Here is a 19,442-nt window from a genome sequence, read left to right as displayed (position 1 = left end):
TATGAGTGATCCTGGAGTCAGTCATACACAAGAAGAAATTTAAGTAAGAAGAGTGACCCACTATTATGCTTCTCAAAGATAGAACAGTAAATAACAATCTTGTCAGTGTTGAAGAATTTTAAAGGAAAGTGATGTTGAGGAAAGAAACTGAGAATGTGGCCTAGTTTGCCACAGCTTATCCCCAACAACCCTTGGAAGAATTAGGCCATCATATCTACCACATTTTGAAGTCTGTAGTATAAGTCAGTGGATCAAGTTTAAGTAGATCATTCTTAAGGAGACTGTAAATTTATTATTAATGCCTCAATGGACCATTCATGGTCAACTTCAACAAACTTTGTATTCTTAAATTTGTTAAGAGAAAACGCATAAACCAAACCAAAAGAAAAAAAAAACCTTGTGAATATATTTATACTATATTATAAAATTAAGCTTAAAAAGTCAGAAAAAAGGCTGAAAGGCCGGGCGCAGTGGCTCACACCTGTAATCCTAGCACTCTAGGAGGCCAAGGCAGGTGGATCGCTTAAGGTCAGTAGTTGGAGACCAGCCTGAGGAAGAGCAAGACCCTGTCTCTACTAAAAAAATAGAAAGAAATTAGCTGAACTAAAAATATATATATATAAAATTTTAGCCAGGCATGGTGGCGCATGCCTGTAGTCCCAGCTACTCAGGAGGCTGAGGCAGTAGGATCGCTTGAGCCCAGGAGTTGCAGGTTGCTGTGAGCTAGGCTGATGCCACGGCACTCTAGCCCCAGCAACAGAGTGAGACTCTGTCTCAAAAAAAAAAGTTAGAAAAACTTTAATGAGTTCCAAAGATCTAGTGGTGCAGTGAAAAATACATCTTCCAAATGTCCCACAGCTTCCCAATTTCCCTCCCGAGAAGCAAACATATTATCAGTTTCTTACATATTAAAAATGGAAATTTTAACTGGAGAAAACCAGCAAATACAAAATAAAAGTTCAAAAATTTTAAAGGAAAAGCTCATAAATCTTACAATCAGAAAGAAAAACATGTAGAAAGAAATATAAATGTTATGTAATTAATAAGACCCAAGTAGCAAGAGATACTAACAGTACACACTGGGGGAACTTGGAAGCTTTGAGCTAAATCTCTGAGAAGATAATATATTTGACATGTAGGGTAGTAATTCTTCCACATTTATATTTACACAAATAACTCATCCTAAAAAAAAATCCAATCCCTAGGCAAGAGCTCCCCCCTCTGTCATTAGGTCACAAAGCTCTCTTGGGCTGGCTTTACCTAACTCTCAAGCCAGGAGACATATACTCTCTCCTGTAAAGGAGGTGAGCTAGGTATGTCTAATGAACAACAGTTACTAAAATTAGCAGAGTTATACTGTTATAAGTTACAACTGTTATAAGTAACAAATTGTATCCCTTAACTGTGGAAAACTCCTGCCATACACCTTGCTAACTTTAAGACAGAAATAATCATCCCTGTATTGGGCTGCCTCTGCAGCTGCACAACGAAGAAATGGGGAGAGCTTCAGAAGATCTAAGAATGAATGTATTAAAATGCAATTTTCATTCTTATCCCTATAGAGAAAAAAATATCATTTTCATTATGACTGCCACTATAAACTAAGGCACCAGAGGGTGACTTGCTCACAGACAAAAATTTCCAAAACAATGCAATAGCTGAGTCACTATTCACTAAAGACTAAATTAAGTATTTCATATAGTCAGTGAAAGAAAATGATATCATATTACAAAAGTAATCTATTTCTTCAGTCTTTGTTCAGGGTTCCAAAACTGAATTTGGTATGAATATGGTTGCTAACACTAAAAGTGATTTTCACATATTCAGATTTATCTCTTAATAGCATTGGATACATTCTTTTTCCAGAATTAAATAACATCTATGCATGAACTGAGTTAAACTAGAGGTCATGCTTTGCCAACTTCGAGCTGAGTTTATGTTATAATATTAGCTCTTCCTAGAATGGGCTAGTCAATTGAACTACAATACTCCCTTGGGTTTTATGCCATTTCCTAAATATAAAACAGAAACATTAGTTGAAGAAAAATAGGTACAACCAAATAGCCCTGTAACTTAATTACAGATAGATCAAGGTGCACATAACATTAACTTCAGAACAAAAAGAGCAAGACTCTACAAAATCAAATATGAGATTTTTAGTGTTGAAAAAGTCTACAAAATACCCTTATTGATGAGATAACTTAGGGCCCCAAAGAAGCTGCCTATACAAGATCATAAGACAAGTAAACAAATCTGGGGGGGAGGAGGGCAAGTCCAAAGTCCAAAATATTCTACTTCATAAATTAACAGCCTCCACAATCTTGAAAATATCTAAATAAAAAATTAGCTAAACTTTCAAATGACAAACTTAAGAACCACCCACTTGGCCAAAAAAATCCTTGGCAATAAATGGCTACATTAGAAAGGATTTTATGGACCAGTAAAAATAACTTTTATTTAGTCCTTACCGTGACAAGCCCTATATTAAGTCCTTTACATATATTAACTTATTTAATTCTCACAAACCTATGAGGTATTATTATTATCCCACTTTATAAATAAGAAAACTAAGGTACACAGAAGCTAAATTTCTTACCAAAAATCATCCAGGTAACAGGAGATGAAACCAATATACAAACCAATGCAGTGATCTCCACAGCCATAGTCCCTGACTTCCCCACTCCTGACTTCCTAGCTCTTTACAATCTATACTACTATACTGTCCAACTCCTCATTCCTCAGATGAGCAAAAAGAGGTAAAATTCATTCAATGTTCATAACTATTTAATAGCAGAACTAGTACTAGGACTCAGGTTTTCTAGTCACATTATGAGGCTCTTCATCCTATTTGATCTTTTTCAAAAATATTTTAGTTTTCCTTAACCACTTCGGTACGGCGCTCACCGGCCCCGAAACCGTGCCCACAGTTGGCACACACAGTCCGCACGATAGTTTGTGCTGTGCATTGACGACGAGTCCATTTTGCTCTTGTGTAATAAGGAAAGCTTGAAAGCACTGAAAGCTTGTTTTACTTTACAGGCAGCTTTACTTGTAATGTAAATCAGAATAGGTAACATATACATGTATGTTTTCATTACGTTATTTCTAAATGTTCACAATTTTATTTTGATAAAAGAAAAATTAGAAAAGTCATATCATGGCTGTTGGCTAAAGTCGCTGTGCGCGTTCATCTGCGGCTGTCGACTACAGTCGATGCCAGGCTGTGCGCGTTCATCTGTGGCTGTCAACTATAGGTGACACTCCTACCGAAGTGGTTAATCCTTATAACAATGCTATGAGGGAGGAAATGAAGGAAATGACTTGCTCAAAATCACACAGCTAAGAAGTGACACAGCCAGGATTCACACACAGGTAAACTGGACTCCAAAATCTATGCTCTTAATAACTACGCTAGAGGATTTTTTTTTTTTTTTGAAAGACAAAGGTCTTGCTTTGTCACCCAGGCTGGAGTGCACTAGCATGATCATAGCTAACTGTAGTCTCAAACTCCTGGGCCTCTGCCTCTCGAGCTAGCTTGAACCCAGGAGTTCAAGGCCAAGATGCCCAGCTAATTTTTTTAATATGCTAGGCTATTTAATGCCACACTCTTTCAACCACATCATGCCAAGTCTCCTAGAAGTTTATTACACATGTACAAAGATCATCTGAGGAACTTTGTTTTAGAAAATATCACAGGAGACTCTAAAGTTTGAAAACTACTGCCCTTATCTTTAAACAAACAAACAAAAAGAAACAGAAAAGAACACTTAATAAAATCCTTCCCATGAAAGCTTTGATAGTTGTTTTTTTTTTTGAGACAGAGTCTCACTCCATTGCCCTGGCTAGAGTGAGTGCTGTGGCGTCAGCCTAGCTCACAGCAACCTCAAACTCCTGGGCTCAAGCAATCCTCCTGCCTCAGCCTCCCAAGTAGCTGGGACTACAGGCATGTGCCACCATGCCCGGCTAATTTTTTCTGTATATACTAGTTTTTTTTTCTGTATATACTAGTTTCTACATATTTAAGCTACCTAGAATAGGCAAAGTCATAGATACATAAAGTAGAAAAGAGGTTACCAGGGGCTGTGGGAGGGGAGAAGGAAGAGTTATTGTTTAATGGGTACACAGTTTCTGTTTGGGATGATGAAAAAGTTCTAGAAATAAATGGCGATGATCCTTGCACAATACTGTGAATGTACTTAATGCCACTTAATTTCTTCCTATTTATAGTAGAGACAGGGTCTCGCTCTTGCTCAGGCTGGTTTTGAACTCCTGACCTCGAGCAATCCGCCCGCCTCAGCCTCCCAGAGTGCTAGGATTACAGGCATGAGCCACCGCGCCCAGCCACTTTGATAGTTTTTTTTGGTAGATTTTTTTTTTAAGAGACGGTCTTGCTCTGTCATCCAAGCTGGAGTGTAGAGACCCATTCATAGCTCACTATAACGTCAAACTCCTAGGCTCAAGCGATGCTCCTCAGCCTCCCAACGAGCTAGGACTACAGGTGCATACCACCACATCCAGCTAATTTTTTATTATTATTATTATTATTTTGTAGAGACATGATCTTGCTATGTTGTCCAGGCTGATCTTGAACTCCTGGCATCCAGCAATCCTCCCTCCTTAGCCTCCTAAAGTGCTGGGATTATAGACATGATCTACCAGGCCTGGCCAGGAAAATGTTTTAAATAGAGATGGGAGAGTCAAGCAAGAAAGTACTAAAAATGGCTAAAATAAATCTTTCATGACTTTAAATTGGACAATGACTACTTAGAAATGATGCCAAAAGCATAGTGACAAAATAAATTAAAAATTTTTTAATCAATTAAAGTTATTTATAAAAATAAAAATAGAGAGGCCAGTCACAGTAGCTCATTCCTATAATTCTGGCACTTTGGGAGGCTGAGATAGGAGGCTCACTTGAGGCCAAGAATTTGAGACCAAACTGGGTGAGACCCCATGTCTACAAAAAATACAAAAATTAGCTGGGCATTAGTGACATGAGCTAGTAGTCCCAGCTACTCAGGAGGCTGAGGCACGAGAATAGGGCCCAGGAGTTTGAGGTTGCAGTGAGCTAGGCTGACACCACGGCACTCTAGCTTGGACAATAAAGTAAGACCTGGTCTCAAAAAGAAAAAGAAAAAAAGAGGTAAATTGGACTTGTCAAAATTAAAATTTTTTATGCTTTAAAAAATGCCATCAGGACAAATATTGTATGATTCTACATATTTAAGCTACCTAGAATAGGCAAAGTCATAGATACATAAAGTAGAAAAGAGGTTACCAGGGGCTGTGGGAGGGGAGAAGGAAGAGTTATTGTTTAATGGGTACACAGTTTCTGTTTGGGATGATGAAAAAGTTCTAGAAATAAATGGCGATGATCCTTGCACAATACTGTGAATGTACTTAATGCCACTGAATTGCACAGTTAAAACTGTTCTAATGAGCTGGGTGTAGTGGTAATGTATGTAATCCCAGCACTTTGGGAGGCTGAAGTAGAAGGATCCCTTGAGGCCAGTTCAAGATCAGCCTAGGCAATCTCTACAAAAAGTAAAAATAGACAGGTGTAGAGACATGCACCTGTAGTCCTAGCTACTTGGGAGGTTGAGGCAGGGGGATCACCTGAACCCAGGAGTTCAAGGCTACACTTAGCTATAATCAGGTCACTGCACTCCAGCCTGGGCAACAGAGAAAGACCTTGTCTCTTAAAAAAAATGTACATATGGTAAATTTTGTTATATATATTTCACTACAATAAACAAAAAAAAAAAAAGACACCATCAAGACAACTCACAGAATGAAAGAAAATATTTGCAAATCACTTATCTAATATAGGAATTGTCTTCTAAATAGACAATTCAACAATTTATAAAAACCCAATTTTTTAAATGGATATGTATAAATATTTATCCAAAAAAGATATACAAATGGCCAGTAAGGACATGACAATACGCTCAACATTATTAGTCGTTAGGAAAATGCAAATAAAAATCATAAGATACCATTCATACCTATGGGATGGCTACAATAAAAAAGACAATAAAAAATAACAAATCACCAGGAAGTAGAGAAATTGAACACTCAATACATTGCTGGTGAGAATGTAAAATGGTACAGCCACATTGGAAAACAATTTGGCAGCTCCTCTAAATGTTAAACATGGAGCAATCCACTCTTAGGTATATACCCAAGCAAACTAAAATACATGGTCGCATAAAAACTTGTACATGTAATGACCAACCTTGGTGACTAAAAATTTAAAAAAAAAAAAAAAAAGTAAAAAAAAACAAAAACTTGTACATGAACGTTCATTGCAGCATTATCCATAATAGCCAAAAGTAGAAAATAAAAAGGACAAATAAAATGTAAAATATCTCTACAATAGAATATTATTTGGTAATAAAAGAAATGAAGTACTGATACATGTTACAATTTGGAGGAAACTTGAAAATGCTAAATAAAAGAAGTTGAACACAAAAGATCAAGTTATATGATTCCATTTATTCAAAATGCCCAGATAGGTAAATCTATAGACAAAGAAAGTAGATTAGTGGTTGCCAGGGTACGTGGGAAAGAGGAAATGGGAAGTGACTGCTAATGAATACAGGACTTCTTACTGGAGCGATGAAAATGTCCTGGAATTAGATAGTGGCAATGGATGCACAATTTTGTTAATATACTAAAAACCAATATAGTGTATACTTTAAAAAAGTAAAAACAAGCTAAAAATGGTTAAGAAATTCATGAAAAGAACACAAATTTTGAAATAAAGTGCTTGTAAGTTATAATTTAAGACTGTAAATATGAATTTTGAGAGAAAATCAGGAGAGTAAAAGTGAAAGGACAAAGACAATGTCTTTGTGGTAACTACAGACAATGCAAAGATGGAAGTATCAAACATCAGAAAATTAAGAACTAGGAAAGTATAGTGTCCAAACGTAAGTCTGAAGAGTTCTATTAAAACGCTTACTAGTGGCTCACGCCTGTAATCCTAGCTCTTGGGAGGCCGAGGCGGGCGGATTGCTCAAGGTCAGGAGTTCAAAACCAGCCTGAGCAAGAGCGAGACCCCGTCTCTACTATAAAAATAGAAAGAAATTAATTGGCCAATTGATATATATATAAAAAAAAATTAGCCGGGCATGGTGGCGCATGCCTGTAGTCCCAGCTACTCGGGAGGCTGAGGCAGAAGGATCACTCGAGCCCAGGAGTTTGAGGTTGCTGTGAGCGAGGCTGACGCCACGGCACTCACTCTAGCCTGGACAACAAAGCGAGACTCTGTCTCAAAAAAAAAAAAAAAAAAAAAACGCTTACTAAAGGCCACACCTATAATCCTAGCACTTTGGGAGGCCAAGGGAGGAAGATTGCTTGAGGTCAGGAGTTTAAGACCAGCTGGGGCAATATATGGAGATCCTGTCTCTACAAAAAATAGAAAAATTAGCCGGACATGGTGGATCACACCTATAGACCCAGGTACTCCAGAGACTGAGGCAGGAGGATCCCTTTGAGCCCAGGAGTTTGAGGTTGCAGTGAGCTATAATGATGCCACTCACTCTGGCCCAGGCAACAGAACAAGACCCAGTCTTGAGGGAAAAAAAAATGCATACTAAGGAAAGTAGAAAGGTGAGTTTCAGCAGGGAGAAAATAAAAAGAAATAGCCACCAAAACTAAATCACTGAATGATTCATCTAAAAAGTTCCCTAAAAAAAAAAAAAAAAAGAAAAAATCCCAAAGTGCTAGGATTAAAAATAAAATAAAATAAAATAAAAAGTTCCCTGATGACTTTTAAAAATAATTTAACTGGGCCAGGCGCAGTGGCTTACGCCTGTAATCCTAACACTCTGGGAGGCCGAAGCAGGCAGACTGCTCCAGGTCAGGAGTTCGAAACCAGCCTGAGCAAGAGCGAGACCCCCGTCTCTACTAAAAATAGAAACAATTGGCCAACTAAAAATACATAGAAAATATTAGCCGGGCATGGTGGCACATGCCTGTAGTCCCAGCTACTCAGGAGGCTGAGGCAGAAGGATAGCTTGAGCCCAGGAGTTTGAGGTTGCTATGAGCTAGGCTGACGCCATGGCACTCACTCTAGCCTGAGCAACAAAGCGAGATTCTGCCTCAAAAAAAAAAAAAAAGTAATAATAATAATTTAACTGAAAGTTTACCTGTCAGAAAAGAACAAGGTTAAAAAGGTACATAAATGACCTAAGTTTATAAAATTGAAGGAGATATGAACAGATTTCATCAAATGCTAGTAATTTAGCAGAATACGTTGGTGACATCCGAAAGTACTGCTTTTGCACAGTAAATTTATAGAACAAATGAACTATGTTGGATTCCCTGTCAATAAATAAGAAGCACTCCATCTGTCCTAAATAGGATGACGTAAATCCGAAAGATGGATGATGGCACATTCCACACTAAAATGTCAGCTCCATGGGGACAGGGACTTTTGTTCACTATAACTATGCTTAGGACATAGCAATGTTAGCTAAGTTGATCAACAACACTCTGAAATTTATAAAATATTGTGCATATTTTTTAGGAATTCACACCTAGAATTGAAATTTTAATGAGTCAAAAAGCCATAGATTATCTTAGATCTTAAAACTAGAGTTTCAAGGAAGAAAAGAATTTCTCTCAAAATACACACTGACTGTAAGGACATAAGAAGCCTATTTAAATTAAATTGCTTGTGTTGTTAAATGTTTAAATATAGTAATAAATTTCCTTTACTCTTTATACCATTAGTATAATTAAAAATATAAATGAGTTTAAACATTTCTAAAGAATTAACTACTCAAATGATACAAATAACTATATACACAATACAGAAGATAAAATCGTCTACAAATGAAGATACAGTTCAAGTAAAATAGAATAGACAAAAACACTACCTAAGCCGGGCGCGGTGGCTCACGCCTGTAATCCTAGCACTCTGGGAGGCTGAGGCGGGCGGATAGCTCGAGCTCAGGAGTTCGAAACCAGCCTGAGCAAGAGCGAGACCCCGTCTCTACTATAAATAGAAAGAAATTAATTGGCCAACTAATATATATAGAAAAAATTAGCCGGGCATGGTGGCGCATGCCTGTAGTCCCAGCTACTCGGGAGGCTGAGGCACGAGGATTGCTTGAGCCCAGGAGTTTGAGGTTGCTGTGAGCTAGGCTGATGCCATGGCACTCACTCTAGCCTGGGCAACAAAGCGAGACTCTGTCTCAAAAAAACCAAAAAAGGTATAAATTATAAAACTGATATCAAAACAAAAGGTATTTTATATACAATCACTAAGAATGTTGCATTTAAATATTTAATCAACACAATCACTACCAAATTTTGTTCTTTTAGTCAAAGTACTCTTGTTAGAATAATGACAAATGTCACTAGTTCATTTTATTTCACTTCTCTTTTTAAACAAGATATCGGCATGTAATAGACATGCAATTAAAGCTGTAGCTCAAGTTCAACCATTCCTTTTGAACACAGTAAAAAGACAGGCCACTAAAATGTCCTGGTTTTACTTTTCACATCTGAATATGTTTTAGATTTACCTATATAATGATTTTATTTGAATCTAAAATAGCACACAAAATTTGAGATTAATAGATATGTCTTTCTATAACTCAGTTTCAACTCTAAAGTTTAGTAAAGTATGTAAATTGGTTCAAATATAAGAGATCTCTACTATTCACTAAAACTATTATTGTTGAGTACTTATTTTGAGCCAATTTAGATGCTATGCCAAAAAACAAAAGCAATTTTTAGAGTTTTCTGTTGATATAGAAATTCATTTCATAGTTTTTTGAAAATTATATTGAAAATATTGACATGAACTTTAAAAGAATAGTAATAACTTAGAAATTTTTTCATACCTTAACTTTTCTTTTTCATTCTGAAACGGTTTTTCAAGACCCCTGAAACACTTACATTCTGTTTCAGGAATGTCATGTCAGTAGCAGAGCTAGGTTTACAATAAGGAAGTGACAGTGCAGATTATGGGTTTTGACATACATGCTTTACAATAGAAAAACATTGTGTAAGTAAAAAGTACTAAGGCTCATAACTACACTATGTACTAATAAAATTATACATTTTTTTAAAGATTGCTACTATATACTTACAGTGGACCCAAAGCTCATAAAAAGCCATTCCTCTAATTTCTGTCTTCCACTATCCCTCTTTCTAAAATAAGTTTATTTATCCTCGAACTCATAAGATGCATTAAAAATATATATTTCAGCACATCCTTATAATCTTCGTATTTGTGGATAGTTTTATGACAGTGCAAATATTTTATTTGACCCCTTTGCTCCAAAGCCACTTAATTTTGTTTTCTATTAAATTTAGAGTAAATTTTTTTTTTTTTTTTTTTTTTGAGACAGAGTCTCGCTTTCTTGCCCAGGCTAGAGTGAGTGCCGTGGCGTCATCCTAGCTCACAGCAACCTCAAACTCCTGGGCTCAAGCAATCCTCCTGCCTCAGCCTCCCGAGTAGCTGGGACTACAGGCACGAGCCACCATGCCCGGCTGATTTTTAAGTTATATATATTAGTTGGCCAATTAATTTCTTTCTATTTTTATGGTAGAGACGGGGTCTCGCTCAGGCTGGTTTTGAACTCCTGACCTTGAGCAATCCGTCGGCCTCGGCCTCCCAGAGTGCTAGGATTACAGGCGTGAGCCACTGCGCCCGGCCGAAAGCACATTTTAATAGGCAGTCATATAATCAGCACCTACCACACAAACAAGAATGCAAAACTAGGGCCAGGCATGGTAGCTCACGCCTGTAATCCAAGCACTCTAGGAGGCCGAGGTGGGAAGATTGCTTGAGCTCAAGAGTTCAAAACCAGCCTAAGCAAGAGCATCTGAGACCCCTTCTGTACTAAAAATAGAAAAATCACCTGGGCGTAGTAGTGCTGTAGTCCTAGCTACTCTCAGGAGGCTGAGGCAGGAGGATCACCTGAGCCCAGGGGTTTGGGGTTGCAGTGAGCTATGATGACGCCACTGCACTCTAGCGTGGGCAACACAACTGGAACCTGTCTCAGACAAAAAAAAAAAAAAAAAGAATGCAAAACTAGGAAACTATTGTAATATTATATAAATAGAAAGTGGAAGCCGGGTGCAATAGTTTACACCTGTAATCTTAGCACTCTGGGAGGCCGAGGTGGGTGGCCGAGGCGGGTGAATTGCTCAAGGTCAGGAGTTCAAGACCAGCCTGAACAAAAGTGAGACTACGTCTCTACTAAAAATAGAAACAAATTAATCGGCCAACTAAAAATACATAGAAAAAATTAGCCGGGCATGGTGGCACATGCCTGTAGTCCCAGCTACTCAGGAGGCTGAGGCAGAAAGATCGCTTGAGCCCAGGAGTTTGAGGTTGCTGTGAGCTAGGCTGATGCCATGGCACTCTAGCCTGGGCAACACAGTGAGATTCTGTCATAAAAAAAAAAAAGTAAGTGGCTAACATAATATAAAATTAAGTAATAGAATTTGATGATTCATAAAACATATACCTACTGCAAAAAGATTAATATTTTACCACAGTATTTCACCTTTTTTTGTTACCTGGATTTGTAAGTTCCTATCGCCCTTCTTTAAAAGTTGGGTGTGTGTCAAGATAGATAATAAACATTGAATCCATTTGTGGAATATTATAAGACCTATGATAAAAATTTTAATTTTGGCCAAATATAAAAAAATAACAATCAGTCATTCCTACATTAAGCAGTCCTCAGCCTCTCATTCATATACTTTGGACGTAGTAAGAACTGAACGTATATTTAGCTATACACATATACATTTACATATATACACACACAAACTTTCCACAGAATTTATTTATTTTTTTTTTACTAACAGAAATGCAGGCCAGGTGCGGTGGTTCATGCCTGTAATCCTAGCACTCTGAAATGCTGAGGTTGGCGATCGTTTGAGCTCAGGAGTTCAAAACCAGCCTGAGCAAGAGCGAGACACCGTCTCTACTAAAAAATAGAAAGAAATTAATTGGCCAACTAAAATATATAGAAAAAATTAGCTGGGCATGGTGGTGCATCCCTGTAGTCCCAGCTACTTAGGAGGCTGAGGCAGTAGGATCGATTGAGCCCAGGAGTTTGAAGTTGCTGTGAGCTAGGCTGACGCCACAGCACTCTAGCCCGGGCAACAGAGTGAGACTGTGTCTAGGAAAAAAAAAGAAATGCAAAGATAAGTTCCTAGCTTTAAAAACGCAGAACACCAAAAAAAAATCTATGGGAATTTTACCTATGGCTACTGAATTTCTAATTTGTGCTGAATAACAAAGTTTTAACATTTACATATACATATAACATATATATTTGTATTTTTTGTTGTTTTGGAGACAAAGTCTCTCTCTGTAGCCCCAGGTAGAGTGCAGTGGCATCATCATAGCTCACTGCAACCCCAAACCCCTGGGCTCAGGTGATCCTCCTGCCTCAGCCTCCTGAGAGTAGCTAGGACTACAGCACTACTACGCCCAGGTGATTTTTCTATTTTTAGTACAGAAGGGGTCTCAGATGCTCTTGCTTAGGCTGGTTTTGAACTCTTGAGCTCAAGCAATCTTCCCACCTCGGCCTCCTAGAGTGCTTGGATTACAGGCGTGAGCTACCATGCCTGGCCCTAGTTTTGCATTCTTGTTTGTGTGGTAGGTGCTGAATATATGACTGCCTATTAAAATGTGCTTTCAACATTAAGTATAGTAAAATTGAAGCTATCAAACAATTATTATATTAACTAAACATGTAACACTAATAATTCCCCTGAATTATACCATATAAAATGAGGTCTTGTATGTGGAAGTATGTTATAAACTAGGAAGCTAGAAATTAAGTAGTTAATTTTAAGTAGAGGAGAAATATTAAAAATTTACTCTAAATTTAATAGAAAACAGGGAGCAGTGGCTCACACCTATAGTCCTAGCTATCTGGGATAGCTGCAGCTCAATGCTTCAACACCAGCCGGAGCACAGTGAGACCCCGTCTCTATCTCTAAAAAAAAAATTTTTTTACAGACAAAATAAATACACAAAAACCAACAAAACATAGCCGGGTGCTCTGGCAAGCACCTGTAATCCCACCTACCTGGGAGGCTGAGGCAGAAGGGTCGCTCAGAGCCCAGGACCTGGAGCTTGCAGTGACCTACCCTCACTGAACTCTACCCAGGACACCCAGTGACACTCTGTCTCCACAAAAAACAGGGACACTAAATTTAATTGAAAACATAAAATTAAGTGGCTCTGGAGCAAAGGGGTCAAATGAAATATTTGCACTGTCATAAAACTCTATCCATGAATACGAAGATCATAAGGATATGCTGAAATATATATTTTAAATACATCTTATGAGTTCGAGGATAGAAAAACTTATTTTAGGAAGAGGGATAGTGGAAGAAAGAAATTAGAGGAATGGCTTTTTATGAGTTTTGGTCCACTGTAAGTATATAGCAGCAATCTTACTTTTTCTATTTTTCTATTTTCTAGTTTTTCTATTCTAGTTGAGACGGGAGTCTTGCTCAGGCTGACCTCAAACTCCTGAGCTCAAGCAATCCTCCTGCCACGTTGGTCTCCCAGAGTGCTAGGATCACAGGTGTGGGCCATCATGCCCAGCCAAATTTCTATATATTTTTAACAATGTCACTCATGTTGACAAAGATTATTTGCTTGGCCAAACTTTTCAGTCAGGCTTCTGAATCTCTTAGGCATACTAAGAGATGTGTACTTCTTTGTTAAATCCAGTTTTAGCAAAAGAACCCTGCTCAGTCAGTTTAGGCAGAACCCCAACCCTCAATATCTGATCATCCTTAATATCAGATTATCCTAGATATCTGATCAGGTTCCTCATCCTCTACCAGCCCCCAGGTGATATCTGAACACCCAGGCCAATCTCCAGCAAAAATCCTATTAGGTCGATTTAGCCAGAATCCCCCTTACCCCTGATGTTTCCTCTTAGTAATTTTCCATCCACGGACCCCTAGACCAGTTCTTGGCTATAGAGTCCCTCTGTCCATGCTGTATTCAGAGTTGAACCGAATCTCTCTCCTCTACTGCAAGACCCCACTGCAGTGGTCCCTATACCTATCTCAATGTCCTGACTAAAGTCTTCCTTATTGTGCTTTAACAAGTACCACTGAATAGTTTTTTTCCTTAAGAATGTCCATTTGCACAAATGCCAGTTAGCTTCCACACCTCCACACTAAAGTCTTCCTTATTGTGCTTTAACAAGTATCACTGAATCGTTTGTTTTTTTTTTGAGACAGAGTTTCACTTTGTTGCCCAGGCTAGAGTGAGTGCCGTGGCGTCAGCCTAGCTCACAGCAACCTCAATCTCCTGGGCTCAAGCAATCCTACTGCCTCAGCCTCCCAAGTAGCTGGGACTACAGGCATGCGCCACCATGCCCGGCTAATTTTTTTCTATATATATTAGTTGGCCAATTAATTTCTTTCTATTTATAATAGAGACGGGGTCTCGCTCTTGCTCAGGCTGGTTTCGAACTCCTGACCTTGAGCAATCTGCCCGCCTCGGCCTCCCAGAGAGCTAGGATTACAGGCATAAGCCACCACACCTAGCCAACAAGCTACTATTAAGATGGCAAAACTGTGTCCACAGTTTAGGCACATCCTTTGATTAATTGTTCTGCTTCTTGTGTGAGATATAATTACACTTTTGACTCAAAAGCAGACATTTAACATTTAATGACCTAATACAATGCATGCTTATTTGATAGTCCCCAAAACTAATTTTCACTTAGGAAGTTGGGAACAAAGATGAGCGTGGTAGAATGTATTACTGTACTCAATTATTCTATCAATTCTTCCTATATGAGTATTAATTATACTTCCCTGACCAACTGTATCATGCATGGCCATGTGACGTGCTATGGCCAATAAAATGTAAGTGGAAGTGGTATGTGCCCCTTCTGAGTAGGAGCTTTAATTCCATGGTTCTCCATAGCCCTTTCCCTTCTACCACCAGAACATACATGTCCTAGACAGAAACTGCTCCTTCAGCCTGAATCCCAAAGAAATAATAACTATAGATAAAGCTGCCATCTATCTAAACATGTAATATGAGCAAGAATTAAATTTTTGTTTTATAAGGCACTTGAGAGTTTGGGGGATGTTTAATACCACAGTATAGCTAGCATAAACTAAGTGACACTGAATTAGACACTCCTTTATAATATCATGTAACATCCAGGCATACACTGCTATTAAAATATTATACTATACTTAAAGGTTTTATGTTCAGTCTTATTCAAATAGACTTTAGGTTTCAAGAAGTCAGACACTTTTTATTTTATCTCTATCACCTTGAGGAGGAGTAGAAGAATGGTAGCAGTAGTTCTTCTACTTAGTAGAAGACTGATAAATACTGAAAGAACTATAAAGGTACTCATCATATATTTTTCAATTAACATAGCTACATAGTTAACTTGAAAATGTAATACAAAACAACAAATTGTAAAGAGGAGCTGAAGTGATTTCATGGCTATTTGTGACCTAATCTTATGTAATAAAATCTTAACATTTCTCTAAAAGGTTTCAGGAATATATTTATCACAGACTGTAATAATACTTTACTCATAACATATTAACTTGATATCAAGAAGGAAAAAAGAGAAGTATGAGAGTAGTGGCCAAGTCCATGTACTGTAAAGTTGACACAGTTCTACAGAGAGCTAAATTTACATATTATTTACATATTATTGTGTTTCTGTACAGTTTCTATAGGAATAACTGACACAGAAAACACAACCTAGAAGAATCAAAACTCATATTTTATAAAACTCATATATTAACTCATATATATAAAACTCATATATAACACTTATGTATTAGAATTTTAAAATGTGATAATTTAAAGTCACTTAGCCCTGGGGCAAAAATTTATAACCTCTAATGCCCATAAGTGAATAATTCTATTAGTAAATGCAACTAAGTCACTAAGAAAAGGTTAAGTTAAGCCGGCGCGGTGGCTCACGCCTGTAATCCTAGCACTCTGGGAGGCTGAGGCGGGCGGATTGCTCGAGGTCAGGAGTTCGAAACCAGCCTGAGCAAGAGCAAGACCCCGTCTCTACTATAAATAGAAAGAAATTAATTGGCCAACTAATATATATAGAAAATTAGCCGGGCATGGTGGCACATGCCTGTAGTCCCAGCTACTCGGGAGACTGAGGCAGTAGGATTGCTTGAGCCCAGGAGTTTGAGGTTGCTGTGAGCTAGGCTGACGCCACAGCACTCACTCTAGCCCGGGCAACAAAGTGAGACTCTGTCTCAAAAAAAAAAAAAAAAAGAAAAGGTTAAGTTATATCCTTTACTATATTTAAGATGACAAAATACGTTTAAAGACTTTAGAAAAATTTTCCATTCAAAAATGATTTTGGTATAAATTTCAACTGGTCATAAAATATTATTTCTTAAAATGACTTATTCCATCAGGGTGTTAGGGAACTATAGCATCATTATGACTGGTATAATCCCTAAGTGCCACCTACTGACACGGAGGTCAATTTGCACAGCATTTACTGACTCAATCATACAGGGTGTGATTGAGTCTCACCCACAAGCACCACCTACTGTCTCAGAGATTAAACTGGGTGTGCCATTATATAATCAAAAGAAAATCCAAAAATAAGTAGCAAAAGCTGCTCTAGATGAGAATGAATCAGTGAAACATCTCTGGATACATGAAAAGTCAGAGTGGGCCAGGCGTGGTGGCTCACGCCTGTAATCCTAGCACTCTGGGAGGCAGAGGCGGGCGGATTGCTTGAGGTCAGGAGTTCGAAACCAGCCTGAGCAAGAGCAAGACCCCGTCTCTACTATAAATAGAAAGAAATTAATTGGCCAACTAATATATATAGAAAATATTAGCTGGGCATGGTGGCGCATGCCTGTAGTTCCAGCTACTCGGGAGGCTGAGGCAGCAGGAGTGCTTGAGCCCAGGAGTTTGAGGTTGCTGTGAGCTAGGCTGATGCCAGGGCACTCACTCTAGCCTGGGCAACAAAGTGAGACCCTGTCTCAAAAAAAAAAAAAAAAAAAAAAAAAAAAAAGTCAGAGTGAAAGGACACTCCCAAAAGAAAACAATAACTCTGTACCAACAGAAACCAACCAAAATGAGAATATTGAAATGACTGATAAGAATTTTGAAAATGGAGTGTAGGGGAAGCTCAATGAAATACAAGAGAAAACAGAAACCCAACACAAGGAAATCACAAAAACAATGCAGGAAATACATGAAAAATTCACTAAGTGAAGAAGGAAATAACTGAGAACAGAAATCCATGAAATACAAACAGAAAAATAACAGAGAAAAATCTTAGGGAAAAAAAAACAACTCTTTAAGAAGATCAATAATGTTGATAAACCTTTAGCCAAAGTGATTTTAAAAAAAAAGGGGGGGGCATAAATTACCAACATTGGGAACAAGAGAGGTGAGATCATTATAGATTCTATAGATCCCAAACATAAAATAATACTATGAATAATAGTATTCCAATAATGTCAACAACTTTCATAAAACAAATTTCTTCAAAGATACAAAATACCAAAGTTAAGAAATAATCTGAAAAGCCCTGTATCTATTAAAGAAACTGAACTTATAGTTTAGAACTTTCCACAAAACACAAACAGGTCCAGACAATTTCATCTGGTGAATTCTCAAAAGCATTTAAGACTAATCTTTCATCAATAGACATGCAAAAATCCCTAACAAAATATAAGCAAATAAAATTCAGCAATGTATAAAAGAGATAATATTCCTTCGCTGTTTACTTCCAAAAAAAAAATAAATAAAAAATAAAAAATAAAATAAATAAATAAAAGAGATAATACATCACAACCAAGTGAAATTTATTCCAGGAATGCAAAGTTAGTTTCACATTCAAAAATTAATGTAATTCAGGCCAGGCCTGGTGGCTCACGCCTGTAATCCTAGCACTCTGGGAGGCTGAGGTGGGAGGATCCCTCAAGGTCAGAAGTTCGAGACCAGCCTGAGCAAGAGTAAGACCCCGTTTCTACTAAAATAGAAAGAAATTAATTGTCCAACTAAAACTGTATAGAAAAAATTAGCCGGGTATGGTGGTGCATGCCTGTAGTCCCAGCTACTCGGGAGGGTGAGACAGAAGGATTGCTTGAGCCCAGGAGTTTGAGGTTGCTGTGAGCTAGGCTGATGCCACAGCACTCTAGCCCGGGCAACAGAGCAAGACTATCTCAAAAAAAAAAAAAAAAATTAATGTAATTTATCATTATGAACAACAGAGTTATGAAGGTTCTTACTGCTCTACCTGCACTTTATATTATCCAACTTTTTCCCCCATTATTTATTTATTTATTTATTTTTTAGAGACAGGATCTCATTCTGTTGCCCAGGCTGGAGTACAGTGGTGCCATTATAGCTCATAGCAACCTCCAACTCCCAGGATCAAGTGATCCTCCCACCTCCGCCTCCCAAATAGCTGGGACTACAGGTGCACAACACCACACCTAGCTAATTTCATTTTTTATAGCCATGGAGTCTCACTATATTGCCCAGGCAGGTGTCAAATTCTTGGCCTCAAGTGATCCTCAAGCCTCAGCCTCCCAAAGTTCTAGGATTATAGGCATGAGCCCCCTGTGCACAGATATCCAACTTTTTGAATGAGTATAAGTGGGATCTCATGGCTTAAGTTTACAGTTCTCCCAGTTACGTTGAACATTTTGTATTTGCTTATTGGCCATTCTTCTTTCTTCTTCTGTAATGTAAAATTCTTTTTTTTTTTTTTTGAGACAGAGTCTCCCTTTGTTGCCCAGGCTAGAGTGAGTGCCGTGGCCTCAGCCTAGCTCACAGCAACCTCAAACTCCTGGGATCAAGCAATCCTGCTGCCTCAGCCTCCCAAATAGCTGGGACTACAGGCATGTGCCACCATGCCCGGCTAATTTTTTTCTATATGTATTAGGGTCTCGCTCTTGCTCAGGCTGGTTTCAAACTCCTGACCTTGAGCAATCCGCCCACCTCGGCCTCCCAGAGGGCTAGGATTACAGGCGTGAGCCACGGTGCGGGGCCTAAAATTCTTACTTATATCTTTTGACTTTCTTTTCTGTTGGGTTGCCTTTCTTTTTATTGATCTGGACGAGGTCTTTCTGTTTTCTGAATACTAATCCTCTGCAAGTAATATGTATTACAAATATCTTTGCCTAGTTTCTTTACTTTTTATGCTTTTTTTTTTTTCTTCTTAGTTGTCCAGGCAGTGCCTATTCACTGGCAGGATCATAGTGTACTACTGGGCTTCAATGATTCTACTGCCTCAGCCTCCCAAGTAGCTGGGATGACAAGCACAGGACATGGTGCCCAGCCATTCTACTTTCAAATGAATACAATTATTTTAATGTATTTTAATTTATCAATCTTTTCCTTCAGTAAGTGCTTCCTATAAATTACTTATGATATCCTTCCCTAACCCAAGGTGATAAAGATA

At 38.1% G+C, this 19,442-nt stretch overlaps 1 protein-coding gene across 32 annotated transcripts in view; it reads right to left on the bottom strand.

The window, feature by feature from the left end:
• Positions 1-19,442, bottom strand: part of SLMAP (sarcolemma associated protein) — a 178,536-nt gene that overhangs the window by 141,205 nt on the left and 17,889 nt on the right. Inside the window, exon 1 of one of the 32 annotated variants that reach the window (XM_076008982.1) lies at positions 9,858-9,976. The exons of the other annotated variants lie outside the window; for them this stretch is intronic. The gene's annotated coding sequence lies outside the window, so the exon portion shown is untranslated. Of the gene's footprint in view, positions 1-9,857; positions 9,977-19,442 lie in introns of those variants that run through there. 32 annotated transcript variants of the gene reach the window in all.

Source organism: Microcebus murinus, chromosome 1, assembly GCF_040939455.1.
Source record: "Microcebus murinus isolate Inina chromosome 1, M.murinus_Inina_mat1.0, whole genome shotgun sequence".
Lineage (NCBI taxonomy): Eukaryota > Metazoa > Chordata > Mammalia > Primates > Cheirogaleidae > Microcebus > Microcebus murinus.
Note: the sequence above shows the minus strand (reverse complement) of the source record. Positions and strands in the feature narration are given on the sequence as shown.